This window comes from Pygocentrus nattereri, chromosome 1, assembly GCF_015220715.1.
Source record: "Pygocentrus nattereri isolate fPygNat1 chromosome 1, fPygNat1.pri, whole genome shotgun sequence".
In the NCBI taxonomy this organism is placed as follows: Eukaryota; Metazoa; Chordata; class Actinopteri; order Characiformes; family Serrasalmidae; genus Pygocentrus; species Pygocentrus nattereri.
In genome coordinates, this window is record NC_051211.1 from 37,706,035 (window position 1) to 37,712,171 (window position 6,137).

The window sequence follows — 6,137 nt, forward strand, 5'->3', positions numbered from 1 at the left end:
GTGTGCCATAATTGAAATATCCCATTCGTCTGAGCGACCATGCAAATCGCTACCGGAGAAAGAGAAGGCCTGCTGATTCGATCCTCATTTTGGCTGAATCTCTCGGCAGTGTGGCCAAATAAGATGAGCACAAATGTCTGATGGAAACAATTTTAGAAATTATCTTGGTTTGAATTATCTTACTGAGTAGGGGAATACAGCACTACTTTGGGCTTGCTCATGTTCTAAAATGCTGAATTACTGAATGACTGTGAAATTGAAAAGTGCAAGGAGGAGAAACAATTATTTGAACTTTGCCATTGGTTGGGAAGATTGCATGCAACAAGTAACAATCATGGTGAAGGTGAAGCAACTTCCTAAAATTTTCAGGGATAACATTATAAACAATATTTAAATAGAAAAAGCTACAGATGTATAACAAAGACTTGAACATTCCTGTCAGTAAAATTGGTTTGATAATTTGCAATTGAAGTGTTTACTACATTTAATCGTCCTCAGACAAGTGCACCATACAAGATTTCTCTTAAACCAATGATGAGGAAAGTCAGAAAAAGATGCCAGCAGTCACTTGAAAAGACCTGCATGGTGACTTAAAGCAGCAGTTACACAGAGAACAATAAACAGTACACTGCAAACCTTTCCATCCCTACTCTTCACACACAACTCCTCTTTCAAAAATCATAACACTTTTGGAAGAATGTATTCAGGTCAGACAAAAAAAGAATTTTTTGAAAATAATCCAGCTTGTCATCTTTTGAGAAAGAGGTATTTTGCATGAGACCACAACAACACCATACTCACAGTGAAGTACAGTGGTGGTAGCATCAGGGTATTGGAGCTGCTTCTCTGCAAATGGTGCTGGTGAATTACATGTGATTAAGGGAAATATGAATAAGGAAATGTACTATTGTATATGTGTTAGAGGAGAATTTAAACTCATCAGCCAAGAAAGGGGGAAAAGATGTTTCAGCATAACAACAACCCAAAGCCCTCTCATCAGGGATGCCACTAGAGGGTCATCATGAACTTTAGAGTCTTAAAAATGGCTATTTGGTCAAGATGGCATGGGAGATCTGTTTTTTTTTATATAGTGTATTTACCACAGATCTTTCGCTTACTATTTTGCTTACTTACTAAATACTATTTCTATCCACCTACACAGATCACAGATCAAACAAAGGTAGTGAAGTCAAGCAATGCTATCTCGTCTCTCTTAGATAAGCTGCAGGTCCTAAATATGTTTTCCAAACACACAGATTATAGATTGATACAGTCTTTGTTTGTGCTGTCAGAAAGAATGTGACTTGGTTATGTAGTTGTGATTCCATGTCTAATAGTCTTAGTGGCATTTGACACACAAACGTGATGTTTTCTCAATCCCTTTTTTGTATTTAGTTTCACAAATGAAGATGTATTAAGGGAAATAGCATTTCTACAATCGCAATATTCATTTTACCCAAAACCTTAAAAAGCACTACCTCACTTTCTCAGATTTGGTAGTAATCTTTAAACTTTACAAGCCATCTATGGCTGCCACCTCTTAATTGCCATCTACAGATTGAGGAATTCATGGATATAAAACTCTGCTATGATCAACACAACACCGGTATTAACGATATATAGTTAAAACAATACATAGCTAATATTAGTGTTAACACTAAATGGAAATATTAAATTAGCTAGCTAACATGGAACCGGCTAAAAACTCAATAGAGCCAAAATAACTCAAGACTGGGTTCTGATAAAAGTGCCGGTGCTTGCATGGCCTAGCCAATCTCCTGACATGAATATTGAAAACTTATGAAGAATTTTGAAATTGCAAGTCCAACCCTTGTCACTTCAGGGAACTAAAAACAGTTTACTAAGACTTACAGACCAAACCTGAACCACAATACCAAAATATGTCAATTACTCCTTGCCACAGACATCTCAAAACTGTAATTGAGGACGTAGCCCTTTAAAATGATGTAAATAATAAGGTCTAATACATACGTTTACGTTAAATAAATAATTATACAGTAGCTGGGTTTATAGTTTTTGTTTTATAGAAGTTGACATGTTTCCGGTTTTCTTAAAGTTAGATCGGAAGATACTGGTTTGCCAGGTGCCTGTGCAGGTCGGCCTTGCCTGTCAGTCACCCTCTGTGTCTCACGCGATTGGAAGGATCAACGTTTAGCCTGTAAGAGCCCTTCGTGATTGGTTCTGAGGGAGGGGGCGGGAGTGAGAGGGCTACTCGAACGAGAGAGTGTGTGTGTGTGTGTTGGAGCAGCGACGGCACTGCAAGGCGTTTTTCCAGGGCTTTTGGAGAAAAATAAGTAAAATACCTGCCCGAGGTTGTCGCTTTGATAACCCATGTGTGAGTGGGTAACTGTGTATCTGCCAAATGTGGTCGTCTAAATACATTTAAGCAGCACAGAAGTGTCGTATGTTTTTTCTGCGAGTAGCTCTTTCCAGTTGGTAAGCTAGTGTGTTCCAGTACAGCTCCTGCGCAGTCTGATTAGCATTGCGACGCAAGTCGACTAAAACAGTCAGATGTCCGTCTGGTTGCAGTTTCCCGTGCCGTTAATGTGGCATGGTTATTACGGCAACGGGAGGACAGTCGCACACGAAGAGAAGGGGGTCTGGGCTGTTCGCTAATCCTGGCAAGTGGAACTCTCGTCAGCCCAAGCAGCGTCCAGCAAGGTCGGAGCCTCCGGGCGTGGGTGAAACACCCTCCTTCAGAACTACTGAACTAAGGTAACTCAGAGCTCTAACCAGCCCCCTTTTATTTTCATTTTGTTGGCTCTACGGAGTGAAGCGGCCAGTGTTTTTACTGTTTTAAGGCCACCACGCACACAAGGCACGAAAACAGGCCTGCAACTGGTTCAGACACTAAGCAAAGTGGGTTTTTAGCTGGCATTGCATGCTAGCTATATAGTACCAACGATTTGTTTCACTGAGTTAGTACAACAAACAGGTACAGGTGTGAATTTTGGTTCATTCTGGGAATATATTTCAGTGTGTTGTGTAACCTGAATATTGTTCATATAATTGCTCCATAACCAAATTCTAATGTTATTAATTTGTCTGAATACTTTCCCCCCATCAGCTTAGTTTTCATAAACATATTTCAACTTATGAAGACATAATTTTTGTTCATGTTTATAAGTACAAAGTCAAAATACATTATGCCTATAGATGGATATATATACCAGACCTTTATTAAAATAATGACAAACAAAAATGTGTGCAAATATATTTCCCCTCACTGTATAGTAACTAAACAGTAGTAGAAACTTGTACTTTTGTCCATTTTCACACTGTGTCCTACAGTTTCAGAAATCACAAAATCACGAATGTTTGAGATTAATGTCCTTTCTAATGAATGGTCAACTGTAAATAAAAAGTTGTCAGGTTGGACTGTTTCTGAACAGTTGAACAGTCAGACTAGATGAATACAAGGACACCATGACGTCATACATCGGTTTCTGCAAGGACGGCATTTAAACTACAGCATGGGTGACATCAACGATAAACAATGCTTTACAGATAAACCTCAGACAACCTCAGAGGGCAAAGAAGGCAGCACTCAGGAGTGGGGACAGAGTGACACCTACAGAATGAGATTAAAACAAATAAGCAGATTACAGCAACGAAATGCTTAGAAAAGATAAAATGCTGCTATCAGCCTGACTTCTGTCTGGAAAGACTGCCAATAGATGACCAACTATAATGTGAGAAAACTCCCCTTCTCCTGAATGCTTGTCAACTCGCCCACAACCTGAATGAGTTCTGCTGAAAATTAAATGTGCAAACAGTCTTCATCCTTTCTTGGATGACTACAGGCCAGTATCTCTGACCTCTGCAATGATAAAGGTCTTGGAATGCCTGTTCCAGGCCACCTGAAGCCCATTATGAACCCTCTGCTGGATCTCCTATCTGTTGATGGTGCAGTCAGCTTGGCCCTGCGTCTCAAGTTTTCAACAGCATAGAGCCAAAGCTACTACAGGTCAAACTGTCCAAGGCCAACTGTGCCAGAATCCACCTGCTTGTGGATTTTGGATTGCTGGTGGTTTCCTGATGAATAAGTGACCACAGGTGCAGCTTTGAAAAGACACATCATTCCCCTACTACTGGACTTTCTCCAAAGAGCCAGCTGTGAAGATCCTAAAGTTTGCAGATGACACCACAATGGTGGGCCTCAAAGCCAATGGTGATGAGTCTTCCTAAAGAAAGGAAGTCAACCACCTAATGTTGAACATGCAAAAGGCTGTAGAGATGATTGTGGGTTTCAGATGTAATGTTATTTTTACAGATGTTCATAACATTCTGTAATATTCTGCATATAATAGTTATATTATGTCTCTAGTCCTGCAATTGTGTAGAAATTCATATCCAGATATGCACTGTTATCATATACTTATCTCTTTAGTTCGTTTTTAAAGACTTAAAAATAAAAAGTTGAATGAGTTAACAACTTGATCAATTTTGAGGAAAGTGATTTAGGCAAGATTCTAATTAGCTTTAATTGTTAGATACATTAGCACTGCAAGCTCAAATAAACTATACTGCAAAACGTCAGACATCTAATGTCTCGACTGATCATCATCATGTAACAATCAACGATCAACAATCATGTAAATTTGACTCCCTTTTTGGCTAAACTGTCATTTAAGACACTTCCATGGAAATCAATTCCACAAAGTCAGGCAAGGTGTGTGAATGTCTGTTTAGCAAAATATATCTGTTTAGCATGTCCAGCAATAACTAAAGGCAGAGAAATCTGACATAATCTCACCAAATGGAGCTGTCTCTGAGAAAGGGAAGATGTTGCAGTAATGTCCTGTCTGATAAGTGAGCTTTCTCCTTCTCTCTTCGCCCATCCCAGCGTAATAAGAGTTGACACCTATTTGTGACATATGACTGTATCACAGATTGCTTTAGGCATGATAGCATCTCCTATCCTCTTTCTGGCTGAGCTGTCCATAGCTAGAAGGAAAATGTGTTTGTGGGTGTGTGTGTGTGTGTGTGTTTGTCTAAAGGAATACTCCAGCGTCATCATGTATGTACTCCGTGTGTGTGTGTGTGTGTATATATGAATAAAAATATCCATTTGCAAATCAAACGATGAAACAGAATCCACAGTCCAGTCCTCAGCATCCTTCAGTTTGTTTGGAATTACTTAGATTGAAAATTCATATCAAGGCATATTTCTTTGAAAACCTCAAAGCAAGTGGCCTGTAAATATGTATGAAAGTTGTAATAAAGCTGTAAGAAAGGCGAAGACTGGACACAATAAATACTGAAAAAAAAAACTGTTTAGTTGTTGAAGCCTCTACGTAATTTGCTGTTAAATATTTGCTTTCTGCCTTTTTTCCTGATACAGAAATGAATAACTTACTGCCCATTTTTACTGGAAATTAAATAAATGAAAACATGATATCTGACTATGGCACAGTGTTGTTTGTGTCCTTGGTTATTGCATCATTGCTTTTGGTGCTGCTTTTAGGTGTAATGATGTCATTTAAATATCACAATGTACCACAGGCAAATCTAGACCACATGCAACCATGCATAACACATTAAGGCCTGCGTGGCATGCTAGCATGCGCTTTTTGTAGTCATGCGCACTTCAGAGCTTATCTGTTATCTCCTCTCCACTGCTATATGTGGGTTATTAGTGCTCTAATGATGATGATGAGGTCCACTGAATCAGAGCGAGGTGGAGAGAGTGTAAATAGCAGTGGGTATGAGAGCCATTAGCATGCTGTGCTTCATAGCATGCAAAGCAATAGGATGTAATTGGACATTATCAACACAGGGTGCTATTCACGTCAGTGCCTTTCTTTACATGCCTAATGGGTTTAGCCCTTAGGGCTGATTTGAGAATCCACACAAGTCCACATAAAGACATGCATGTATCTGAACACATACACTTGGGCACATAAAGGTCTGCACATGCCTGCAACGGTGCCACCAGAGATTTTGGGAACCATGAAAAGATATCCCATTGGGTCCCACCACCCCACCAATACAGGTCATGCCAACTTTAAAAATGTAAGTCAAGTCAGCTTTTTTGTCAATACTACAATATGTACAGGACATACAGTGTACTGAAATTGTTACTCTCAGACCCCATGGTGCAACAATAAAATTAA

At 39.4% G+C, this 6,137-nt stretch overlaps 1 long non-coding RNA gene across 1 annotated transcript; it reads left to right on the forward strand.

Moving 5' to 3' along the window:
- The first annotated feature begins 2,245 nt into the window (after positions 1 to 2,245).
- Positions 2,246 to 5,368, forward strand: LOC119261576. The gene is made up of 2 exons (XR_005129062.1): positions 2,246 to 2,457; positions 2,551 to 5,368. It is a non-coding gene; the product is annotated as an uncharacterized LOC119261576 (long non-coding RNA).
- Positions 5,369 to 6,137: the final 769 nt, after the last annotated feature.